Source organism: Acomys russatus, chromosome 12 (assembly GCF_903995435.1).
Source record: "Acomys russatus chromosome 12, mAcoRus1.1, whole genome shotgun sequence".
Classification (NCBI taxonomy): Eukaryota; Metazoa; Chordata; class Mammalia; order Rodentia; family Muridae; genus Acomys; species Acomys russatus.
In genome coordinates, this window is record NC_067148.1 from 33,836,917 (window position 1) to 33,863,499 (window position 26,583).

The following is a 26,583-nucleotide window of genomic DNA, read 5'->3' on the forward strand; positions in this document are numbered from 1 at the left end:
GGGGGGGGGGTGGGTGGTGGATAAAGTGTATGCCACTCAAGCATGACGAACTAAATTTAAAGTCTCAGAACCCAAGCAGAAAGCTGGGTGTGGACATGTACAGCTATAATCCCAGTGATGGCAGGTGGAGAGAGGAGCATCCTGGAGCTCACTCTATCCTACCTCAAAAAGTATGGTGGTCAGTGGTAGAGGAAGGCACTCAATGTACATATGAGGATATACCTGTCCACACATGCAGAGCTCAAACACACACACATACACACATGCACACATGTGCCCATGCATGCATGCACACACGCACACGTAGGCAACCATACATGTGCGATCACCATGTTAAAAAAAAAAATCCTATTTAGGTCACCATGGAAGAACTAGGCTAATAGAAGTTTCTTTTGAGATCTGATTTGACTTAAGGCTCACCCCATGAAATCCAGACCCAACATTGCTTGGGTGACCAAAAACCAGTGACTTGATAGCCCAGAGAAGTAGTGATTAAAATGACTCTTAATGATATTCTGCTATACTTTTATGTCAATGCCTTATTTGGTCATAATCAGAGAAGCTTCATCCTACAGCAGATGGAGAAAAAAATACAGAGACCTACAGCCAGACATGGTGCAGAGACAGAAAGAGACCTTAGAACATACAGTTCTAAATGGAAAATTTTCAAATCCTTCCCATCAGAGGTCAAGGAACCTCATGGAAGAGGAGGTATAAAAGGTATAAAAAGAGTATGTAAGAGCCAGATGGGATGGAAGACACCAGGAAAACAAGGCCCTCTAAATCAACATATGCAAAGCTCATAGGAACTTGGAGACTGATGCAGCAAGCTTGGAGCCTGCAACGGTCTGGTGTGTCAGGTCTTCTGCATATATATTATGGCTTTCAGCTTTGTATTTTTATGACACTCCTGAGTGTGTGAATGATCGGGTCTCTGGATAATATGCCTTCCCTTGGCTTTTTCCCCTTCTGTTGGTTTGCCTTGTCCAACTTCAATGTGATGGTTTTGTTTTATCTTAATATATTTCATTTTGTTATATTTTGTTGTTTTCTCTTCAAAGCCTGTTCTGGATCTGAAAGAGGAGGGAGGTGGACAGGAACTAGCAAGAGTAGAGGGAAAGGAAACTATAATCAGGATCTAGTGTATGAGAAAAGAATTTATTTTCAATAAAAGGGAGAAATTTTCTCTGATTTTCTCCATCTCTAGACTTCGGGGTTAGTTTTCAATAGAACCACAGGAGCCAAAATCAGTTTCAATAATACCACGCCATATTATAGCCAGGCAAATACCAATTGAGCTATACTCTTAGCAAGTCAAAACCCCAGAAAAGAGTTCACCTATTTCAAGAAAAAATATTTAAATCTAGATCTTACATAATAAATAAATAGATACGGAGAAAGATGACAGATAGATGATAGTTAGTTAGTTAGTTAGCTAGCTAGCTATGTAGGTAGATGAAAAATAGAGAGATGGGGTGAATGGTAAAGAGTACCCTTAGGATTAGCTGCAATAGGTTTGGAATGGCTCATCCATGGAATAGTATATAGGAAAACATAATTTGGCCTTGTTATAGTGTTTTACATCAAAATTATACATAAAAATGAAGATGACAAATCTTTAAATCAATGCATCACAGGTATAGATGACACTAAATGCACACTCAGTGCAATCACAACTCACATTTCATTCCTAGAACTTGGCAGCTTGGCCTGCCCTTGTGCTTATGGAAACATCAGCAGGGTCCACGTTTATTCTAACTTGAGACCTCAGAGATTATACACCTGTCAGTGGGCAGAATGTTGCCAACAGAGACAAGAGATTTTGATTTGTAGCTATAAAAAGGTAAGTAATACCTATCTTGTAAGACATAGTGTGGAACAACATTTGGTTTCATGTTCATTTCCATGTTTATAATACTTAGACAAATATAATTTTAAATATTATGTATAATAAATATTCAATTGAAAATGCTCAGTCTTAATGGTTTGAAATCTTGATGCTAATGTGGCCTTAACCCTCTACTAATCATATTTTTGTAAAGCCCTTGCTATTCTGTTCTTTAATACTATAGTAAGCAGTAGACTAAAAGCAGATAGGACAATGGCTCTCCCCAAAGTAACATTTTCATTTTACGTATTCTGTATGGATACAATTTTTATTAATGACAACTTTCTCTTTTTTTATCTGAAATTCAGTTGTTTATCAATATTATTTTATTTAAAAATGTTTTCAAGCAATATATTCTGACCTTACCTTTCCCTTCTCACAATAGGTCCTCCACTTCCTTATCCATCCAACTGCACATCTTTCCGTTCTTTCTCCCTTTAAAAAGAAAATAATTAAAATGCAAACAAACCAAGAACTCACATGCAAAAAAAGATCTCTACAAAATAAGAAATCAAATTATACAAGCGAAAGACCAATAATATTTTTTAAAAACCCAAACAAAGCTCTATGAGACAAAGAAGTCTGCAAGGTTATCATGGAGTTTGCTTTGTATTGGTCATGTACTCCTGGGCGTGTAGCCTGTCTGGAATTGTGGTAATTAGCATTCCCAGTGAAGACTAGTTTTTCTTTTTTAAGCAGGTACCTACCAATGGTAGATAACTTCTTGGTTAGCAGTAGGAGTCCAGGTTCAACCCCACCCCTCAGCTCTGCAATCCTTTGTGGCTTAAGCCTGTGCTGCCATATATGCATCAGTCTTGTATCTGGAAGACAGTTTCCTTGGAGTCATCTATTGCCTTTGGCTCTTACAGTCTTTCTGCTTCCTCTTCTGCAGAGGTCACTGAGCCCTGGGATGAGGGTCAAATGAAGTCATTCCATTTAAGACTGAGTGCTCCAATCTCGCTCACTCTCTGTCCAATTGTGGGTCTCTGATGTAGTTCCCATCGAATGCAGGCAGAAGCCTCCCTGGGTATGGTTAACGAAGTCATTGAATTATGGGTATTGAGGAATGCATTTAGGAATCATATTATTCTGTTTTTCTTTTATAGTATTTGGTTCTTCCCTGGGCCCATGTCCTATCAATTCTCAGTGTCAGACATGAGTTCCATTTTATGGAGCAAGCCTGAAATCCAACCAGAGAATAGTTTGTTACTCCCACAACATTTGTGCCACTATAGTGCCAGCATATTGTGTTGGTTTTGTCAAAGGTTACCTCTCACTGAGCCTGAATTAGACCTGTAGGACTGTTAACCCTTGAACTGTGAGCAAATACATCTTTCTTTTCCTCAGAAGTAGCCTAGTCTATCTCTAGTAGTTTGTAACAATGATGAAAGGCTAACAAATTAAGTCTCCACTTATCAGTTATGTGGGAAAAAACTAAGACTATGCTAAAAATCGTCTGTACCCATACAAATTACAAGTTCTGAAACTAGGCTGTTTTCTTTGGAGAATGTACTGCAGTAAGTGTTAACCATAAGAAAACCAGTCCAGACAACCTAACTGTCTGGAATTCATAGCTATGCAACAAAATCCAGATTTATCCTCAAAGATATTGAACTCAAAAACCACCACAGCAGTTCACCTGGGATCCCTGCTATTAAGAACAGACATTTTCAGAGTCAGAGACTCAAACTCCTAGCCCAAAACACTGCTGTTTCTAATCCCATCTCATTCTCTACCCTGCTTGAACCTCACCGACTCCAAATCTACAGCTCATCATTTGTAGCAGTGGTGTTCACACTAGGTTACTGAAACCCCAAGATTTTTCTGGAATTACCTCAGTGGTTCCTGCTGGGGAAAGGGAAGAACTAATAAATTCTGGTGGTGACAAAACATGAATTGTTGTCTAACCTTTACTCTTAACACATGTGTGGTTTCCTTTTCTTAAACACAGCTGAAATACCTTCATGGTACCCGGCTGCTCTCCTGTCACCCTCTCCATCTTTAGAATCTAGTAGTGTGTTGCACACATCATGCTGCTTTGGGATATTTCTTATTTGGGTCACATGATTTCACCCATACAGAATGTCTCTCCCACTTCTCTCTGCCAAATTAAGATCACTCGTGTGTCATTCAGCATGACACTCTAGGACAAAGTCAATTTTCATACTTTCTATTCTTTTTATTACCCCAAATATATCTACTATCATGAGACAACATAGCATTATGACTTATTGATTTACCATTCTATGTTCAGCTGCCAATGCTATAGGAAATATTGGGATCACTTCTGTGTCCCAATAATCAGATCAGGTATTGACATTAACATTGAGTAGACACAAAATCTAGAATTCATCAATAAATGTTACATAGGAGGAAGAAGAGGAGGAGAAAAAGAAATAGATGAACCTGCTCATTTAGCTCCCCAAAGATGCTAATTTATTTATATACAAATCCCACTTGAACCTTACTGGAACTCCCTGAAAGAGTCTACCGTTCCCAGGGTATAATAAGTGGAACTGTGGATCACAAAAGTTAGGTCAATCACATGGAGTTAGTACGAAGGAAGGGGGAATAAATAATTTGATTTCAGAGTTACCTGTCTTCAAAATCTAAGTCTTAATGCAACAATACACATAAATAATATGTCAATATGAATTAAATTGCAACAGCAAAGAAATCGCTCTAAGTAAGCATTCACTCCACAAAATTATCCCATAATACTTCAGCTTGCCTAAATCCTCCAAACTTAGCTATCAACCAAGATTAAAAGTAAAACATGTTTTTTCAAAGAAAAGCAGTCTATCTCTAAGTATTTGCCACCTACTCAGTCAATTTAATAAACATTTATTTAGCACGAACTAAATGCAAGTCACTGCATAGAGCCTCAGGGAAGATATAAAATGAGGAAGGTATAGTCCTTGCCCTTCAGGGGCTCATAATCTAAAAACATACATTAACAACCCTGAATGTAGGCAGATGGCAATAAGTGCTATAATAGAGGCACTTGCAACGTGCTAAGGAAGTATAAAGCAAAGATATTAATTCCAACTGTGGAGTAATAAAACACCCTGGTAAATGTATCTTTCACTACACACCAAGAAAAGTCTTTTATGACCCGAGCTAAAGGATAAATTTCTTTGTAAAATACCAGAGCTTATTCAAAAAAAAAAAACAAACTAACAGACATGGCTTTTGTAGGAAAGAATAGAACTGAGATACAATGGAAGCAGGGTTACCTGTATGTGTTTCCCACAGCAAATGGAAGAAACCCGTGGGTCTAGTTATTTTAAGGGCTTGCAGTCTATTCAGAAGAGACTATACATGTTTCTGACTGCAAATCTCTGCCTCTCCGTTCATAGCATTCCTTTTCAGCTCACTTGTGCGCACTTGGGAGGACCTCTGAAATAGTCGTATAGAAGAAGTTGCAGCTATCAAGGGAAACATCTCACCTAACCAAGGAAGGATAAAGGCAAGATTTTTTTTTTTTTCATTTTTAATTTTCAGCTTGAAACAACTACAACGTCTTAGCAAGTTGATACCTTGCTTCAAAGTGCCTGAACAACTGTGAGTAAACAAACCAGTGGTGCTAAATGGCTTTGGTTCTGGGCCAAGCAGGTTTATGATGCACCAGCTTACTGGTTAGACTAGGAATAAAAGTGGAAGGGCAGCAAGTGCGAAAAAAAAAAAAAAAAAAATCCCCTCAGAACAGGATCAGCAGCACAATATCCTTGCTATTCAGATGGTCATGTGTGCTGTACACACAAAATAAAAGAGATTATTCACCCCAATAATATTGTAATTTGAAGAAGCCCTTATTTAATACACAAGTGCATCACTCACGAACTACTTTTAAGAAGTTAAGAGCTTTCTTCGGGAAAATATATTCATAAGAAATGGTGCAAAACAGCAAAAGGTCAGTGTATTATTATGTCTAAAAACCATTTCCTTGTAGAAGACGCATTTCCTAGCACCAGAACAAGCTAGGATTTGCCAAAAAGCTATTAGGCCAGCAAAAGGTTTTGTTTGTGTGAAATCTCAAATCTACTTTAGAGAGAACAGGATTCTGAGGTGGAAGTATCTATGACCTTCTTACCTCGCAATTTCTTCTAGCCCTTTCTATTCCAATTGCTCCATCTCTCCAGAATCCTTACTCTTTCATTATATAATGTTGGCCTCTCTTAGTTTCAGATATGAAAGCATTCCTTGAGGAGTAAGGAAGAAATATATTACTAGTAACATTATTATTGTTATTGTGCATTTTTCCTCTTCTCTAAGGGCGACAAGCAGTTTATATTAAATTGCTGCCATTTCCTCAGTCTGTTTTCCCTTGTATTTAATCTACACTTTGTTGCACTAATTCCACTCCCTGCGCCCCCACCCCCGCCCAAAATAGGCTTAGTGTATACCAGCTATACCCACCCAATCTGCTTATCACTTCTTTTCAAACTCCTGATAACGTCCTCTAAAACGTCCTTGGGATAAAACTCTGTGATTTCAACTGTCTCTCAGTCTCGTCCCAAGGAATATGGTGATGTCCATCTGGCTCATAAATCTGAAAGGAAAACTGGGCGCTTCTTGGAGTGAAGCCGCCTGCAGAAAGCTTGTGTCCTCTGCTTTCTCACACCCAGGTCTTGCTTCCTATGGAACCTGCTAAGGCAAGTAGGCAAAACTGGCAGTCAGCCAGTCAGCAAGCTGCCCTTGTTCTGAGGCCCTTTTAGCAGACTTATCTGTAGCCCATGTGTCTCTAAGCAAAGTAGATTGGCAGATTGGTTATTTTCGTGTCCTTATTTTTCTTTCCTATTTTACTCAATACCTAGGTATTGTAGACGCCAGTGTGATTTTTGCCCTTGCAACCTTCTGTGGATTGTTAAATGTATTTTTGATTCTCTTCCCAAATCTCTGATATTTCTTTATTGTTTTTTTGTTTGTTTGTTTTTTTAAAGATTTATTTTGCCATGGGATAGTTATCTATTTCCTGGGTAGTTTTGGTTGTAGCTTGACCCTTTGGGATGGAGTTTTCCTTCTAGTACCTTCTGTAAAGCTGGGTTTGTGGATAGGTACTGTTTGAATTTGTTTTTGTCATGGAATATTTTGTTTTCTCCATCAATGGTTATTGATAATTTTGCTGGGTAAAGTAGTCTGGCCTGGCATCTGTGTTCTCTTAGGGTTTGCAGGATCTCTGTCCAGGCCCTTCTGGCTTTTATGGTCTCTGCTGAGAAGTCAGGTGTAATTCTGATAGGTGAGTTAACCCAGAAGCAGAAAGAATCAAATGGTATATACTCACTTATATCTGCATACTAGCCCAAGGGGCATGTCCCACGAAAGCCTTCACTTACCAGGAAACTGGGACAGAGGGGAAGGCATCCTATTGGGACTCTAAATGAGAGACGCATGGGAGAACAGCAAAATAAAAGGATCCAGAGGGTCCTAGAAATCTACAAGTAGAACAATATGATAGGCAGATTTGGGCCCAGGGGTCCCGCTCAAACTAAGGCACCAGCCAAGGACAATACAGGAGGTAAACTTTAAACCCCTTCCCAGATCTAGCCAATGGTCAAAATATTCTCCACAGTTGAGTGGAGAGTGTGATACGACTTTCTCACGTACTCTGGTGCCTCACATTTGACCATGTCCCCTGGAGGGGGAGACCTGGTGGCACTCAGAGGAAGGACAGCAAGTAGCCAAGAAGAGACTTGATACCCTATGAGAATATATAGGGGGACGTAATCCCCCTCAAGAACAGTCATAGGGGAGGGGAATAATGGGAAAATGGGGGGTGGGGAGGAATGGGAGGATACAAGGAATGGGATAAACATTGAGATGTAACAAGAATAAATTAATAAAAAAAATAAAAAATTAAAAAAAAAAAAGATTTATTTATTACTATATATACAGTGCTCTGCCTGCATGTACACCTGCAGGCCAGAAGAGGGCATCAGATCACATTACAGATGGTTGTGAGCCATCATGTGGTTGCTGGGAATTGAACTCAGGACCTCTGGAAGAGCAGCCAGTGTTCTTAACCTCTGAGCCATCTCTCCAGCCCCCTCTTTATTGTTTTTAAGGATCCCTTTTTCAGCCCTTGACATAATTCAACACTCCTTCATGGTAAAAGTCCTGGAGGGATTAGGAATAGAAGGGATTTAACATAATAATGGTAGTTTACAGCAAGCCCATAGCCAACATCAATTTAAATGGAGAGCAACTCAAGGTGATTTTACTAAATCAGGAAAAAGACAAGGGGGTCCACTCTCTTCATACCTAGTACTCGAAGTCTTATTCAGAGTAATAAGGCAACTCAAAGAGATCAAGAGGGTACAAATTGGGAAGGAAAAACTCATTGTATCTTTAAGATGATATGATAGAATAAATAGTGACCCAAAAATACCATCAGGAAACTCCTACAGCTGATTAACACTTTTCAGCAAAGCAGCTGGATACAAAATTAATTTTAAAAATTCAATATCCCTCCTATATGCAAGTGACAAATGGACTGATAAAGAAATCAGGGAAACAACTCCTTTCACAATAGCCTCAAATGATGTAAAGTAGCTTGAGGTAACGCTAACCAAGCAAATGAAAGACTTGTATGTTGAAAAAGTCAAGTCATTGAAGAAATATTGAAAGAAGATGTCAGAAGATGGAAATATCTCCCATGCTCATGCATCAGTAGGATTAACACAATAAAAATGGCCATCCTACCAAAAGGAAGCTACAAATTTAATGCAATACCCATCACAATTCCAATACGATTCTTCACAGAAATTGATCCGCTCAGCTTCATATGAAAATACACACCAGATTTCGTGTGAAAGTCAGACCCCACTCTCCACTCAGCTGTGAAGAATGTCCTCTTCTTTGGGTAGATCTGGGTAGGGGTTCGAAGTTTACTACATGTATTGTCCTTGGCTGGTGAAGTCACAGGTGAAGGGAGTAAGGGGAAAATGGGAGGGAGAGAGGAATGGGAGGATACAAAGAATGGGATAACAATTGAGATGTAATATGAATAAATTAATAAAATATATTTAAAAACAAGCAAGCAAACAAATGAAAAAAGAAAACACACACACACACACACACACACACACACACATACACACACATACCAGTATAGCTAATATAATCCTGATTAATAAAATAAAATAATAAAAGTATCACTATTTCCAATATCAAGTTGTACTTCAAAGACATACTAATAAAAACAGCATGATGTTGGCACAAAAACAGACATGTTGATCAATAGAAAATATTAAAGACATAAATTCTTATGCCTGAATTTTGACAAATAAGCCAGAAATACACACTGGTGAGAAAGACAGTTTCTTCAATAAGTGGTGCTGGTGAAAGTGGATGGCTGCATGTAGAAAAATTCAAACAGATTCATACGAATCACTAGCACAAAATTCAGCTCCAAATGGATCAAAAGCCTCAACGTAAAAAGAGACACATTGAACCTGATAGAAGAGAAAGTGGAAAATAATCTTGAGTTCATTAGCACAGGAAAAGCCTTTCTGAACAGATCATCATAAGATTAGGCACTAAGATCAACAATTAATAATTTGAACGTTATGAAACTGAGAAGCTTCTGCATGTCAAAGGATGTTCCTTCAAACAAAGCAGTGACATACAAAACAGGAAAAGATTTTCCCTGACTACACATCCAATAGAGGGCTAATACCTAAAATAGATGTAGAACTCAGGAAACTAGGTATCAAGAAAACAAATAATCCAAATCAAACACAGGGTAGGGATCTAAGCAGAGAATTCTCAAGAGGAAACTCAAATGGCTGACAAATACTTCGTTCAACATCCTTAGCTATCAGGAAAATGCAAATCAAAATTACTTTGAGACTTCACCTTTAACCTGTCACAATGGCTATGATCAGTAGAACAAGTAAAGGATCATGCTGGTAACAACATTGAGTAAAAGGAAAACTCTTTCATTGCTGGTGGGAGTGCAAACTTGTATAGCCAGTATGGCAATCAGTCTGGTGGTTTCTCAACAAGATCGAAATTGATCTACATCAACATTCCACTATTCCTCTCTTGGGCATATACCCAAAGGATGCTTCATCCTACAACAAAGACATTTGTTCAACCATATTCACTGACCCTTTACTCATAAAAGCCAGAAATTGGAAATAATACAAATGTTCTTCAACAGAAGAATGAATAAAGAAAATACGATTCATTGAACAACGGACTATTACTCAGACATTAAAACATAATGACATGAAATTCTGAGACAAATAGATGGAACTAGAAAGCAATCACCCTGAGTGAGGTATACCAGACCCAGAAGACAAATGTGGTATGTATTAACTTATATGTGGATATTAGCTTTTAAGTCAATGTTAAATAAACCACAATCTGTAGAAACACTTAGTGTAGGTATAGCATAAGGGACTAGAGAGTATGGATAATCGCATTAGGAAAGGAAAATAGAATAGATAATTATGGCTAGATGGGTGGTGGGACTGGAACTGGAGGATCAAGTGGAAAGAAGAAAGGAGAAGGGGTTGAAGGAGGCAATAAAGGTGAGACAACTAAAACTCGGGGTCATTCGAAGGCTAGTATGGAAACCTAATACAGTAGAAGCTTCCTAAAATATATGCATATATGAAAATGATCTAAATAATTAGTGATAAATGACCCTTACTGATATTCTTCTATACTTGCAGATCACTGCTTAGTTCAGACATCGTTGGAGAAGCTTCCTCCTGTAACAGATGGGGGAAAAATGGAGACCCAAAGCTAGACATTAGACAGAGATAGATAGACCTTGGAAAACACAACCCAAACTGGGGTGTCTATATCAAATCCCTCCCCTCAGAGCTCGTAGAATGCTATGGAAGACGGGGTGGAAAGGATGTATGGAGGTGGATGGAGGACAGCTGGAGAGCAAGTCTGAGCAAAGCTCATATGAACTCACAGGGACTGAAAGAGCAAGCACAGAGTGAATATGGGTCTGTACCAGGTCCTCTGCATATGTAGTATAGTCTTCAGTTAGTGCTTAGTGGGACTCCTGAGTGTGTGAATGAGTGGGGCTCTGACTCTTATGCCTTCACTGGGACACTTTTCCTTCTGTTGGTTTGTCTTGTCCAACTTTGATATAATAGCCTTTGTTTATCTTATTATACCTTATTTTGGTATATGTTCTTATTATATCTTAGAAGCCTGTTGTCTTCTAGTGAGAGACAGAAAGACAGGATTCAGATTGAAGGGGAGTTGAGGAGGACCTAGAAGGTGTAGAAAGAGAGGAAGCCATAGTCAGGATATATTGTGTGAGAAAAGAATATATTTTCAGTAAAAGAAAAAATTGTGAGTAAACCCTAGGCTACTATAAATGAAATGTGTTTTTAGGTAAACATGTTAATTTTTATGATTCTTTCCAAAATAAAACAGCAAGCAAATCCAGCAAAAATAATTTCTTTTACTAATAAATGTGTTATGTTCAATATACTATTTCTTTCTTTCTTTTCCCTCCCATTCTCACTCTACATGTATACATATGTAGTTACATAATGTATTTATAGCATATACTTTACTTACATATCTATACACTCATGAATATGCATTATACATAGTAGGTATAAATATACATATATACTTGTGCATGCATACAGGAACTTCATTATAGTATGTGAAAAAAAATTACCTGTCTTCAGGAGAAAAATCTAATAGAGAATAAATTATCTATTATTGATATTATTGATTTGGTTTTACTTCTGTTCTTTAGTGGTAATAAGCACTTTATATTAGTTGTTTCTTTTTCATGAACATTTTGTCCCTTACTATAACCTGGTGGTCTTTGTGCTATCTAATACTACAGTACTATAATACTTTCACTTTTCATGTCTGATTGAGTCTTCCTAGATATTATCAAGGTAATATATCCCCACAAAGCCTCACATGTTTTAGACCTGTTCCCAGTTGGGACCAATGCTATGAGGAAGAGGAAGTCACTCACTGACAGCAAACTCAGTGGACACTGGACACGTTCCCTGGACACATTCATTCTCCCTCATTCTCATTCTCTCCCTTCCAGTCCTTTTTGATGTCAGGAAGTTCTTCTGTACAATCTCCAACTGCTATGATGTTCCGCTCAAGCAGTTGCAGCCAAGAAACCATGTACTTGACCCTTTGAAACTGTGAGCCAAAAATAAATTTTAAATAGTTTATTGCAGGTATCTTGATCTTAGTAAGGATCAAGCAATGCACTCATGTTTTCATTGGCACATACAGGAGGCTCATTAATTTTTTTCACTGCATGAAATAATTCTTCAGACAATTTCTTCTGTTAATGCTTATGATTTGCAATTAAAACAGCCATTAAACCAAGCATTCACTCTCAAAAAAGGAGTAATAGTAGGTTCCTGGCATGCAATTTACTACACCCAAGCACTTTTCAACAATTTATTCAAATCATCTTTTTTCAGGTCATTGTTTATGTGTCCCCAATCAAACAATTACCAAGAAATGCCCCTGAGGGTTATGAATGGTCTATTGTAGACTTGGTACAATATTAGATAAACAAGAATAGGAAAGAGAACAGACATAAGATATACATAAATGAAATTACAATATTTCAGTATCTCTAGTTACAGAACGGTGCCAAAAGAAAAAGAGGTAAGAGCATAAGAAATAGCCAAGGAATGAGCAAAATCTCATAGAGGAACCAGTATTTGTTCTGGAGCATGACGGATGACTGAGATGAGTTGACAGCAAGTAGAAATTATAATTTTCTTTTAAAAAACTTTTTCAGATTATAATTACATCATTTGCATCTTCCTTTTTCTCCCTTCAAGCCCTCCCAAGTTCTTCTCCTTGATCTGTTTCAAATTCAAGGTCTTTTAAAAAATTGTTACTACCTTCACACGTGTATATGCATATATACTCTTAAGTACATAAATACAAGCAGTTCAGTCAGTATAATGCCACTTGTATGTGTGTGTTTAGGGATGACTGCTTGGTGTTGGATAATCACTTGGTGTGCTCAACTCTGAAGAAGACTATGTTTCCTGTTCTCAGCATTCCTTGGTTGCCTACAGTTCTCTGTGGAGGGCTGAGGCCTCCTTGTTGCTCCTCTGTTCACTTTAGGATGTCTACTGTTATAGTCCTTGCTAGGCCCGTGTTTAGGTAGCCATGTTGGTAAGACTTTACGTATATAATGACAAACACTGCTAAGAGACACAAACCCAAAGCAAACTCCCAGACCTTATAAGCTTTTCACCCTTCCACAATGACCCCTGAGGCCTTAGGTACAGGGGGAGTATTATAGATGTATTCATTGGAACTGGCCTCCACAACTCTGCATTTTAATTGATTGTCATTTTCTGTAAGAGACTCATATGAACACAAACACCAACCAACACCTAAGGGTGCAGTAGTGGCATGAATACCTTGGTGCTAACCAACAGCTCTCTAATTGGATTTAAGACCTACACAAAAGCAGGGCACCTGATGTTGGAAAACTAGACAACTACCCAAAGCTAGTGTAGCCATGGATCTTTGAGAAGAACTTACATTCATCACTTTATTAAATCAGCATAATTTATAGATATATTTTAAATATTTGTCCTCATGCCCACAGATAAGTATAGTCCTTACCCTCATCAGAGAAACTTCTCTTTGCTAAAGAAATTGCAATTTTTAAAATTAGGCCTTAAATGATTATTTTACTATGTTTCATTTGAGATGAGCTTATATCCATGCTCAATTCAAAGGCAAGTTATTCATGTTATAAACTGAAAGAAAAGTAAACATCATCAAAATACAAGTTTTGGGGATTTTTTTTAGAAAAATGATTGAAGGGATGATCTTTATAACAATTATAAAAATTTGTATGTAAGTACATACACACAGTTTCAAATATATATATATGTATATATATACATACATACATACATACATACATACATACATACAAGAGGTCTAAAATGAAGCTGCTGCAGTAGATAACATGACTTTTTATATCATCCACAATACAGCAACTCATTTAAAAATTGATTCAAAATATGACATTTCTCCATGTCTATTGATACCAACCATACTGCCCTTCGAGTGAAAATTATAAATAAAGACGTAATTAGAAGTTTATGAAGCCAGAGGCTAAGCTTCGTACTCAAACACGCTTAAGTGTGAATTATAAATATGATTTCTCTGTCCTCATCGAACTTCACCCTCTTTAAACGTAGAGAGATGTTTGTCACTCAGTGACAGTTACCTCTGGATGGTATTCTCCCTTGGTCCCTGAACAACATGTTGTAACTTTTTTCCTGCGTTATCCAGCAGTGTAGTCAGGGAGCCTTGTGCTGAGAGGGACTTAGGGACGGCCTTAGAGTTTCCTCATGTACCATCGTATGTCTTAAAGCAAATTCTTAATTATATCATTGCCTTTATCTCCCTCCAGGACTTTCTATTTTTAATTTATGAAGTCTTTCCAAAAAATACCAAAATTAAGATCTTAAGTCTAATTTTAGAAACTCAAAATATTGGTGGAATTAAAAACTCAAATTTATTTAAAAGATGGCTAAGTAAACATCAAATGTCAAATATATTATATATATATATATCAGTATGTATGTTTTAATTTAATCTTTTAATAAATAAGAACATTTTCATAAAGATAAAATGAGTATCAAATTCTCACCTTTGTTAAAATGAGATTTTAAAACAGTAGACCCAGTTGCCTTGCTTGATATTTAGACAAGTTCCCATCGTATGTGTTGAGGAACTGGTTTAGACTTTGGAACCACAGCCCAGGTTTCCAACTAGATTTCATCCTCATTGGTCTCTCGATCTAGAAATGTCTTAAGGGGACTGGTGGCCAAAAACCACCAGTTCATTTTCTTAAATGCTATTTAAGGTTTGAACCACATAATTGAGAATAAAAAAAAAAAAAAAAAAAAAAAAAAAAAAAAAAAAAAAAGTGAATAAACAAATTCAACTTGCCAGAGCTTGTATTGTCAATCAGAGTAAAAAGTGACGGTGGCCTTGTCCCTGTGGTTTTGCAAGCTAAAGCACAAGGCTTAGAAAAAAATTACCTTGTCTTCCATTTACCCAACAAGGAAACTGATGAGCGACTCTGGAAAGTCTTCTGCACTCGCGCCCCTGCTATTGCTCAGTCTGAGCCATGACACGTGGCCATGCAGATACTGCCAACCAGATCATATGCTAAATTCATTTTGCACCTTAGTGGGAATGGTTTGTTCTGCAGATTGAGACAGAGACTTTCCGGGTACACAAGTGAGACATCGTGTGCTCATCATACCCACATGTTAACACAGATTGAGGTTGATAAGGTGAGGGTGGCATAAAGAAATTTGTCCAAGAACTGGTAGTTTTCTATCATTTGCTACATCAGAGACATAAGCAAAGGTGGCCACCTTTATTCACCTGTTTCCTACTGCTGTAATAAACATGATGACCAAAGGCCACTTGGGGAGAAATTTATTTTATTTCATCTTACGACTCACAGTCCATCCTGAAGAAAAAGAAGGCAGGGCAAGACCTTGAGGCAGAAACCTGGATGCAGGAGTTGAAGTAGAGGCCATGGGGAAATGCTGCTGCTTGTTGGTTTTCTCAGGCTTTTTTTTTATACAGCATAGGATCATAAGCCCAGGGGTGGCATTCCATGAGCTGGTCCCTCCCACATCAATTATTAATCAAGAAACGTCTCCCTGGCATGCACACAGACCAATAGGAACAATTCTTCAGTTGAGGGTTACACTTCCTGTGTATCTCTAGATTGGATCAGGTTGATTTGAAAAACCTAACCAGCAAAACACTTTCCCTGGTCTTACTAGAGAGAAATCTCCAGCATAGACCAATACAGGAAAAAGGAAGGAAAGAAGGAAAGAAGGACGGAAGGAAATCCATTGCCATCCTATTTGTTTCAGTACAAAATGCTTGGGGATTCTCTCACCGTTGTGTTAAGAGCACCACCCCACCCTGTATGGGTATCTGCTTTGCTTTCTGCTTCTGTCAACTCACTTCTTCCTCATAGAATACCTCCTCTCCTTCACCCCTCAAGCATGCTCCCTCCAAAGAGCAATTAATTCACATTAGCCCTCTGCAGACCCATGCAATCACAGTCATCTCTGACAGCATATAAAACACATCAGATGAGTGCCATCGAAGAGGCCCAGAGTGTCTGTCAAAAGGAGCATGTGGAATTCAGCCTGCAGCCTCAAGCGAGTGCTCCCACTCTCAGGGAATGCAGACCCAGGAGTTTTCCTGATGGCTGGTACTTCCTGAAACAGCCTTCGTAGACTTCTCACAGGGGAAGCAGCTGCCTACGCATTTGCCCACAGTATTTTGCTGCCTTGAGCATGAGTCCTCAATATGATCTATTCTTATAATCCCAGAGGGAGTAAGAGTGATTCTGCCATATACATCATTAAAGAACACCTCATGGCAAGTAGCTAGATGCAATCCCATAGCAGGAATATGACTGTCATGACCAGTCCTGCAACAAATTCAAGTCTTGTCAGAATTTCTTGTCTCTTGGAACCACCACATAACTTTGCACTGCTGGCCTAAGAATAGTGCTAAGAGGGTCCCCACAGGACTGTGTCCTGTTCAGAGTTCTTTCTTCAATTCACAGGTGTTTTAGGCACAAGGGTGTTTTTCATAGGTCACACCAGTCTATTGACGTTTAGAATATTGACATTTTTTCTGATGTGCTGGTAAATAAATCTAAAAAGAACTGGAGGCGGCCAATCCCCAGTACAGATCTCAGTGAAGAGCACTTGAAGGCATCTGGCCTGCCTTGGAAAGAGCGACTGCTATCAGCTCTGCTCCTGTGCCTCTCAGAGGGCAGCCAACAGGAAAAGTGGAGCAGCCTCTTCAACTCAGAGCAGTACAGGGAAGAGGATCCATAGGGTGCAATTAATAAGCCTTCATAGAATGCATGCTATATGTACATTTTTTATTAAAGGAAGAAAGGAGAATTGCATAATGATTCTCTAAAATTAAAAAAGGGAGAAAGTAAAAGTAAACACAACACACTTGTTCTGTGTATCCATTTTTATAAGGTCTGTAATTTCTAGACCAACAATAAATTAATGCAAAATATGGTGTTTAAAAATATTGTTTATAAATACTTGGAGGTAAAAAAAAGAAAATAAAAACACCACCCAATTCATCAAATAAAAAGCTGAAATAGACAATCCTGAAATCGTCTTGATTAACTTCTGCACTTACTAACGTCTGGCAGAGCTTATGTATCATGGGAGTAAAAAATATGCACATACTCCTGAAAATATATATATATATATCTTCATTTATGTACAAAACAAGGCCAGAGGCCTATCAGAGTACAAAAATATTTATTCTTAAATGGTAAAAGATAAAAGCAAAATAAATACAAAGGCTGTAAAATCTTAGTAAAACTAGATTTAGCTTTGTATGTAATGGTGGATCTAGAAAACTATGTGGCAGCATGGCCCTTTGAAAGTATTTAGGAAACATTTTATCTCTTGGTCATCCTTAAGCCTTTGAACTGTTTAAGGACTGAACAGAGGCTTACAACCTGTAGGATAGAGAGGGAAGAATGGGAAATGAGAGAGAGAGATTTCTATAAAGAAAGCAGAAGGAAGAGGAGGTGCCTTCTGGAGAAAAACAAACCCATCAGATCAAAAGATGAGATTTAGATGCTCCCATTTCCTTCCGCAAGCTTAAGGCATCAGAAGAAGGAATAACAGGGGGAGGGACACGTGATAAGAGCAGATGGATACAATGCAGATGTGTTTAGAGGAATTCAGAAGCACACAGGCTAGGACCTCTCCTATTTTTTACACAAGTATTTGAGCAGGGGTGCTGCTGTAAATCTGACACAAGCCTTGGTTTTGACATGGTCCTGGCCTCAACATGGTTTCCAGAGCTTTCTATACAATAGCTGTGTCTGAATCCTTAAGCCATGTACACTCCAGAGGAACATGCAGTGAAACATGCATGACCTCTGAGTCATGTGTTGTAAGTGGCAAGGAAAGCATTAGTAGACTCAAGCCATGAGGTGCCAGTGGTCTAGAATAGGCTGGAATAGACTAGGAGCCAACAGTAGAGGCCTCAAAAATTCTGGCTTCACAGGAAAATAAACAGCGTATGTCCACTGACACTTCTCAACCACATTTCCCATCATTGGTTGCTTTGATTGAGACTTAGCTATTCCTGGGGGACACCCCCTAACACCCTCTTCACATTGCTGCTTTTGATGTTGTACTTCTGTCTCATGAAATACCCAATGCACCCTCCTCTCACCCCTCCACTAGTCACAGATCCCACTGATCCTAAAGAAAAGAGCCTTGTTCTTTAATGCTCCCACAAATAGTGCTTATGTCATAACTAGTGCCTTCAATACACTCATTTATTTAAGACCTTGATCTGCTCCTTATGATGGCCTATTCTCATAAATATACCTAAAAAGAAACATTGAGATTTTTCTTTTCTTTTCTCAATGAACCTAGAGCATACAGATTATGATAGCTAGATGGCCAGTGAACTCTAAGGATCCACCTCTCTCCACTTCCCTGGCATTGGGGTTATAGATATAGCAGTCACTGCATCTTCATATTTGGGTGCTGGAAATCCTAAGACAAATCCTTGAGTTCAGATATCAAGCACTTTATTGACTGAGTGATTTAACATTTTAATTATAACAGACAAAACACTAAGTTCTTGGAGGAGTCCCTTGAATATTGATTTGAAGAGTTTCACAAGAAAGAGATAATAAGCTAGAGATGTGGCTCAGAACTGCTTCCCTTGTAGTGGATTTGTTTCCCAACAACTGCATCAAGCAACTCACCACCTCCTTTAACTCCAGGAACAAGGGTTCTGCTGCCTTCTTCTCTTTCTGCAGGTACCTGCATGGATGGGGTACACACACACACACACACACACACACACACACACACACACACACACACACATTTTTATTTTATTTCATTGTTTCTCCTTTTGAATTTTATTACGACTTGGTAAAGTTCAATGGGTTTGTTCTTAAATGTTTGGCACCAGATAAAAATGTATATAAAGCATCCCATTCAACTTTGAAAAATGTTGATAATTAAGTTGTGCTATTGTAACAAACAGAAAGGCAATATAATGAAAGTGATTTATGTGTTTTTTTAAAAGACTGAACTAAGGTTTGATCCACTGAAACCACTGAAGTCTAACTTTTACTCTTTTTAAAGCAGACTTCAGAAGCATTAAAAGCAACAGAAATACATAGTACGTTGATCTCCCTTCTTCTCACACCATCATCACTTCACTGATACACAGCCAGCCACCCCATGTGGTCCATATGACTAGGAGACCCACAGGTAGCTGTAGTCTTTCCTGAGAGAAACATAAGGTCATGTGGCTTTTATAAGAAAAACCAATCTGTCTCACATTGTACTTTGCTAATACTCTGAGGTAGCTATGGAAACTAAAATTTATGCACAATATTATCCTTAATCTCCCTAAATATCAAAATTTGACTCACTTGGTTGTTTAACATTCCAAGCATAATGCTATAGGAGTTGAAGATGAATTATTAATCAGAATCTGAAAAAAAATCATAATTACATATTTATAAAAGTAATCCCTATCTTTGGTTCTACAGTTGGAGAGAAGAAAACAGCTGAGTCTGACAGAGGACCCAGCTGGCAGCCCTTCTCATTGCAGTGAGAAACAATTGCAGATGTGATGGCTTTTAAATGTGCTTGAAGTGCACATTTAAAAAAATCTTTGATATTTCTAAAAATTACACTGAGTGATATTAATAATCTGTAATGTTATTTACATCAATCTTTCGTATGAGGTAGAAACCACTTACTTGTTTAAAAAATTGGGTAATTTCTGCCAAAATCTTGAATTCATTGCTCTTAACATGGTACCCTATGTTGTTTTTCTTTCTTTCTTTCTTTCTTTCTTTCTTTCTTTCTTTCTTTCTTTCTTTCTTTCTTCTTTTTAATTCACTTTCCATCCTGGTTGTAGCCCTCTCGCTCCTCTCTCTCAGTCTTACTCTCCATCCCCATGCCCCTCCATTTCCATTCCCCCTCCCTCTCCTATCTCCTCTCCCCTATTTCTCAGAAAATGGGAGGCCCCTATCCACCCACCCCAGCTCATCAAGCCACTTCAGAACTGAGTTCAGCCTCTTCCCCTGTAGTCTGACAAGGAAGGTCCCTCAGGGGGAAGTGACCAGAAAGCAGGCATCAGAGCCTTCCACCACCATTAGATTACCCACATGAAGCCTGAGCTGCCCATTGGCTACATGTATGTAGGGGATCTAGGTCAAGTTGATGCATCATCCTTGGCTGGTGCTTCTAATTCCACATGCCCCTCTGTGCCCTGGTTAGTGGGCTATGTTGGTCTTCTTGTGGAGTTCTTGTCACCTCTAGGTCCTTTTCTGCTTAACCACACTTTGCCACTACACCTCCTATGCTTCACCCAGTGTTTGGCTATTAGTTTCAGCATTTCGAACTGCTGCTAGGTGGAGCCTCTCAGAGGACAACTCTGATAAGCTCCTGTCTGCAAGCATAGCAGAGTACTGTTAATAGTGTCAAGGGATGGCTCTCTCTTATGGCGTGAGACTTGGGTTGGGCCAGACATTGGTTGGACATTCCTTCAATCCCTGTATTTCTTACTGAGGGTAATAAGGCAAAAACATCCATGTGTGTATCAAACAGACAAACAAAAAGACCTTATCTTCCTGCTTTATTCCCTTCTACTGGGGAAACTCCATCCAATCCATGTTCCTTGTCCTTATTTTAAGGGAATACAGCATGAGTGGCTCCATATCTTTTCCTGTTGCTGAGATTAGAAAAACTTAAGGGAAAAGGGTATGCTCTAGCTTACAGGTCAAAGTACAGTCCTTTATGGCATAAATTAGATCTTTCCTCAGGAAAAAATAAGATAATATACAAACCGTTTACTTACAGCACTGTTTGATAATCTGTTGCATATTTGATGATCTGTTTCGAAAGGAGAACCCTCTCTGAAGGCCAGTGCTTGTCCTTTGTCCCATCAAAGCTGTCCATGCAATTGCAGCCCATAAATTATGTCTCTAGAACCAAACGTAATGAACCTTCTCACCCTTCCTGGTATGTTTGCAATTCTGATAGTCTCAGTTTTATCTACACTACCAGGAAATACTATTTATAGGTTTACTGGTAAAGAATTTTAAGAAAATGTTTGGATTAAATTAATTTTATAAAAGCATGAGTTTTAGTGTTCTTAATATATGGATATAATAGTAAAATGCCATCTATAAAATAAATTATGAGGAAGTATCACTCAAGTATTAAATCATCATTGTGTCCTTAAATAACACAATTCACAGTAACAAAATAACAGCTAGACTTTTATGTGTTTCACATCATTTTGTATATTCTAGAATCAAATTTGTCCAAATCTTTGATCATGGTGACATGTTTTTTTTTTTTTTACTTTGTAAGCTGTATTAAAAATTATTCTTCTCCTGAGATATTATTATATTAGTCAAAATTATGAGCAGCAGGTTAGCACATATAGCATAACTGAATAACTGAAAATATGGGCTTTCATGAATCCTGAAAACTCCCTATGAGGCTTGGGAATCACAATCTTCAGAAATAAAGGAAGCACCTTATAAAGGACAAAACTGGAGAATGTTTGATATATTGCACATGTGTGGCCAAATACTTAGCAGAATAACTGAAAGAAAGGAAGCCTTTATTGTGGTTCATGATTTCAGAGGTGTCACTTAGTCACACCATAGTCTAAGTGGGAAAGAGTGCGTAACGAAGAAGTATTCATCTCATTTTGGACAGAAAGTAGAGAGAGGGACACTTTCTAAGGACCCGGTGTAACCTTCAAAAGCCACACATCAATTTCCTCCAGTTAAGCCTCACCACCCAAAGTCTCCAAAGCCAACAATATGGCCCTGAGTTTCAGCACATGGCCCTGTAGGAGGCATTTCCTATTCAAATCATCAGACAGTTAAACAGGAAAGTCATGGAGACTGGCCACTGCAGGCACTATACCTACATGCTTATTAGCACCCTAGACAAAAGAAATGCCTTCAAATACAAGCTTCATGCTAAATTAGCAAATCAAGGATGGGTATCTTAAGGCATGCATGCTAATTAAATATGCAACGTTATAAAGATTCAAAATACTAGTAAATATTTATTTACTTAAAAAGGGCAACAATTACCTACAATAACAGAATAAGTCTGAGAGGACATCAAAACTGAAAGCCAAGCTTTGAGATAAAACATACTACTACCTTCCAAACACTTTAAATATTACACACCTATACATGAGTTATTTCTGTCACATTGATTGAAAAATTGAGAACTTGTATATTTATATTTTATCATGAATGGTGAATTTTAACAAACCAGTACGTTAATTTTATTTATATGATCTAATATCTGTCATTTGTATTTTACAAAATGGGAAGAGAATTTAATTTAACGTCTCACCAGTTTGGCCACTGATCTGTATTCTATTATATGCCAGTCATTTTGATAATATTTGCTCATAGAAAACAAATATAAAACTTGTCCTTGTAGGATCTATAAACTCATTTATATGACTAATCACCCACAGCTTATGACCGTGACGCAGCTTCACAAATCCCCAGAGCGCACAGAGAAATTAAATAAATCACAATAGCCCAAATCAAACCCAGCAAATCTTTCTTCTCACTGAGCTTTATAATAAATTCCACAAGGTCATCTGATTTAGTATGAGAATCTGGGATTATATTAGTGGTGTATGCTAACCTTCCTGCTTTTAAGCAAGCTTTTAAGACATCCCATGACTTTGGGTGAATGCAATTCCTTCACAAGGAGGCAGGATGGCCCAGCCTGACAGTCTCACTGGATGGGGGAAAGAAAACCCAGTAACAGTGGCATCCTGACAGTCTTACCAGAAATTAAATTATAAGGTTGCTGGTAAGCAAAAGAACCTTTATGAACACAATTCAGACATACATGCTTGGTATTTTGGACTCTTAGAGTGTGTGTCATACACAACATGGTGTGCGTCAAAGTGAGCATTCTGTTTGTTTTGCTCCATCATGCACTGCATCTTGCGAATAAAATAAGGAATCTGCCAACGGTAATTTTCAGGGTCTGTTTCTGAAAGCCTACCCCTTTTCTGTCTCTTGCACTGCTTCAGCACCAAACACTTTTTAAGCATAGAGCAAAACCTTCTCTCTTGATTAAAGCACCCATGACCAACAGTCACAACAGGTCCCACTTCCCTAAAACAAGCAGGGGTCTAAGTCCTCCCCATGCATGGCCCTCAACTGGTGTATCAGTCTCTTCAGGCCCCACTGGGCTCAGATTTGTTGGTTCTGTTGGTCTTCTTGTGAAGTTCCTATCCCCTCTTGGTCCTTCTATCCTTAAGACTCCCTGTACTCTGCATAAATTTTGGCTTTGAGTCTCAGCATCTACTTTGATCCCTTGCTTGGTGGAGTCTTTTAGAGGACCTCTGTGGTAGGCTCTCATCCTGTCCCCTCTCTTCAACCACTTCCAATGTCTACTCTATTTGCCCTTCTGAAAGAGAATTAAGCATCCTGATAAGGGTCCTCCTTGTTATTTAGCTTCCTTATGTCTATGGATTGTAGTGGGGTTATCCTGTATTATATGGATAATATCCACGTATAAGTGAGTACATACCATCCATGTCTTTCTGGGTCTGGGTTATCTCACTCAGGATGATATTTCCTAGTTCCATCCATTGCCTACAAATGCCATGATTCCCTTGTTTTTAATAGCTGAGTAGTATTTCATTGTTTAAACGTACCACCATTTCTTTCCCCTTCTTCAGTTGAGGGGCATCTAGGTTGTGTCCAGATTCTGGCTATTGTAAGTAAGGCTGCTATGAACATAGTTGAGCAAACATATTTGTTGTATGGTGGAGAATCTTTTAGTTGTATGCCCAGCAGTGGTATAGCACTACTCTCAATTTCCTGAGAAAGCACCTGATTGATTTCCAAAGTGTTTGTGCAAGTTTGCACTCCCACCATCAATGAAGGAGTGTTCCCCTTTCTCCATATCCTTGCCAGCATGTACTGTCACTTGAGTTTTTGATCTTAGCCATTCTGAAGAGTGTAAGACAGAACCTCAAAGTTGCGTTGATTTGCATTTCCCTGATGACTAAGGATGTTGACCATTTATTTTAGTGTTTCTTGGCCATTTTATATTGAGATATCTCTGTTTAGCTCTGTACTTTATTTTTTAATTGGATTATTTGTTTTGTTGGTGTTTAATTTCTTGAGTTCTTTATATATTTTGGATATTAGCCTTTTGTCAAATATAGGATTTGTGAAAATCTTTTTCCTGTCTCTAGGCTGTCTTTTTGTTCTTTGACAGTGTCCCTTGCCTTGTAGAAGCTTTTCAGTTTCATGAGGTTCCATATATTAATTGTTGTTCTTAAAGCCTGAACTGTTGGTATTCTGCTCAGGAAGTTGTCTCCTGTGCCAATAAGTTCAAGGCTCTTCCCCACTTTTTCTTCTAACAGATTGAGTGTGTCCGGTTTTATTTTGAGGTGTTTAATCCACTTGAACTTTAGTTTTGTGCAGGGCAATAAATATGGATCTATTTGCATTTTTCTACATGTAGACATCCAGTTAGACCAGCACCATTTGTTGAAGATGCTCCTTTTTCCATTGTATGGTTTTGGCTTCTTCAACAAAAATCAAGTGTCCATAAGTATGTGGGTTTATTTCTGGGTCTTTGATTTGATTCTATTAACCTACCACTCTGTTTGTATATCAGTACCATGCAGTTTTTACTACTGTTGCTCTATAGTACAGCTTGAGATCAGGCATGCCAATACCTCCAGAAGATCATTTATTATATAGGATTGTTTTAGCTATTCTGGGTTTTTTGTTTTTCCATAAGAAGTTGAGAATTGTTCTTTCAAGGTCTGTAAAGAATTGGGTTGGTATTTTAATAAGAATTGTATTGAGTTTGTAGACTCTTTTTGGTATGATGGCCATTTTTACTATGTTAATCCTACCAATCCATGAACATGGGAGATCTTTCCATCTTCTGATATCTTCTTCACTTTCTTTCTTCAGAGACTTGAAGTTTTTTTTCATACAAGTCTTTCACTTGCTTGGTTAGAGTTACACCAAGATAGTTTATGGTTTTTGTGGCTATTGTGAAAAGTGTTGTTTCCCCAATTTCTTTATCAGGCAGGGCTACTGTTTTGTTTTGTTTTTTTGTTTGTTTGTTTGTTTGTTTTTTATCTAGCTATGTTGCTGAAGATGTTTATCAGCTGTAGGAGTTCCTTGGTTTAATTCTTGGGGTCACTAATGTATACCTTCATATTATCTGTGAATAGTGATACTTTGACTTCTCCCTTTCCAATTTGTATCTGCTTTATCTCTTTTACTTATCTTATTGCTCTAGCAAAGTATCTGTCCCTTGCAGTTTTTAATATTTTTTCTTTATTCTGTACATTTAGTGTTTTGATTATTATGTGGCTGGAGGATTTTCTTTTCTGATCTAGTCTATTTGGTGTTCTGTAGGCCTCTTGTATGTTCATAGGCATCTCTTAAGATTGCAGAAATTTTATTCTATTATTTTGTTGAAAATATTTCTGTGCCTTGGAGCCGGGTATCTTCTCTTTCTTCTATTCCTATTATTCTTAGGTTTTGTCTTTTCATGCTGTCCTTGATTTCTTAGATGTTTTGTGTCAGTAATTTTTTAGATTTATCATTTCCTTTGAATGATGCATCAATTTCTTACATTGTGTCTTCTAAACCTGAGGTTCTTTGCTCCATCTCTCTCTCTCTCTCTCTCTCTCTCTCTCTCTCTCTCTCTCTTTGTGATGCTTACCTCTGCAGTTCCTGTTTTCTTGTCTAAGTTCTCCCTCTCCAAGATTTCTTTAGTTTATTCTTTTTTTTTTTTTACTGTTTCTGTTTCCCTCTTCAGATCTTGAACCATGTTATTGATTTCCTTCATCTTTTTTAATATTATCCTTCATTTTTAAAATGATTTGTTCAATTCCTTCACCTGTTTGGTTGTATTTCCTGTAATTCTTGAGTGACTTATTAATTTCCTTTCTAAAGGCCTCAAGCTGTTTAGATGCATCTTCTTGTATTTAGTCTATTATCACTTTCATAAACCTAGATTTAATGTCATTTTCTTGTGTTTCAGTTGTATTAGGGGATCCAGGGCTGCTTGCCATAGGATAACTGGGCTCTGTAGATTCCATATTGCTCTGACTTTTGCTAATTGCATTTTTATGCTAGCCTTTAGCCATCTGGTTGTCTATAGTGTTGGCTGGTAAATCCTGTTGCTGGCTAGAGTTCTCCAGGATGTGGGAAGAGCCCTGGGCAGGAAGCTAGATATTCTTGAAGTATCCCTTTTCAGATTAGTGGGAATGGTCTCAGATTGGTGAGTAGTTCTCAGGGACACGCCTATAGCTCTCCTTACATGTATGATCCTAAGGACCAAGTGAACTCCTTAGGAATCTGGGGACCTTTCTTTCACCAAGGGAAGTCCCCGAATCAGCTGCCCTGCTACTGGCTTTCTTGTTCCAAGGTTAATGAACTCCAGCTGCCCAAACACTGTACTCAGACAATGTGCTGGCTGGACATAGCCATTTCAGAGAACCTGTAAGCTCAGAGGATGTGTTGAGCTTTGGAGTCGTGGTGGGGGTTGTTTCCATGGGTCTGGAGAGTCAGGAGGCCTAAGGTTGGAGCT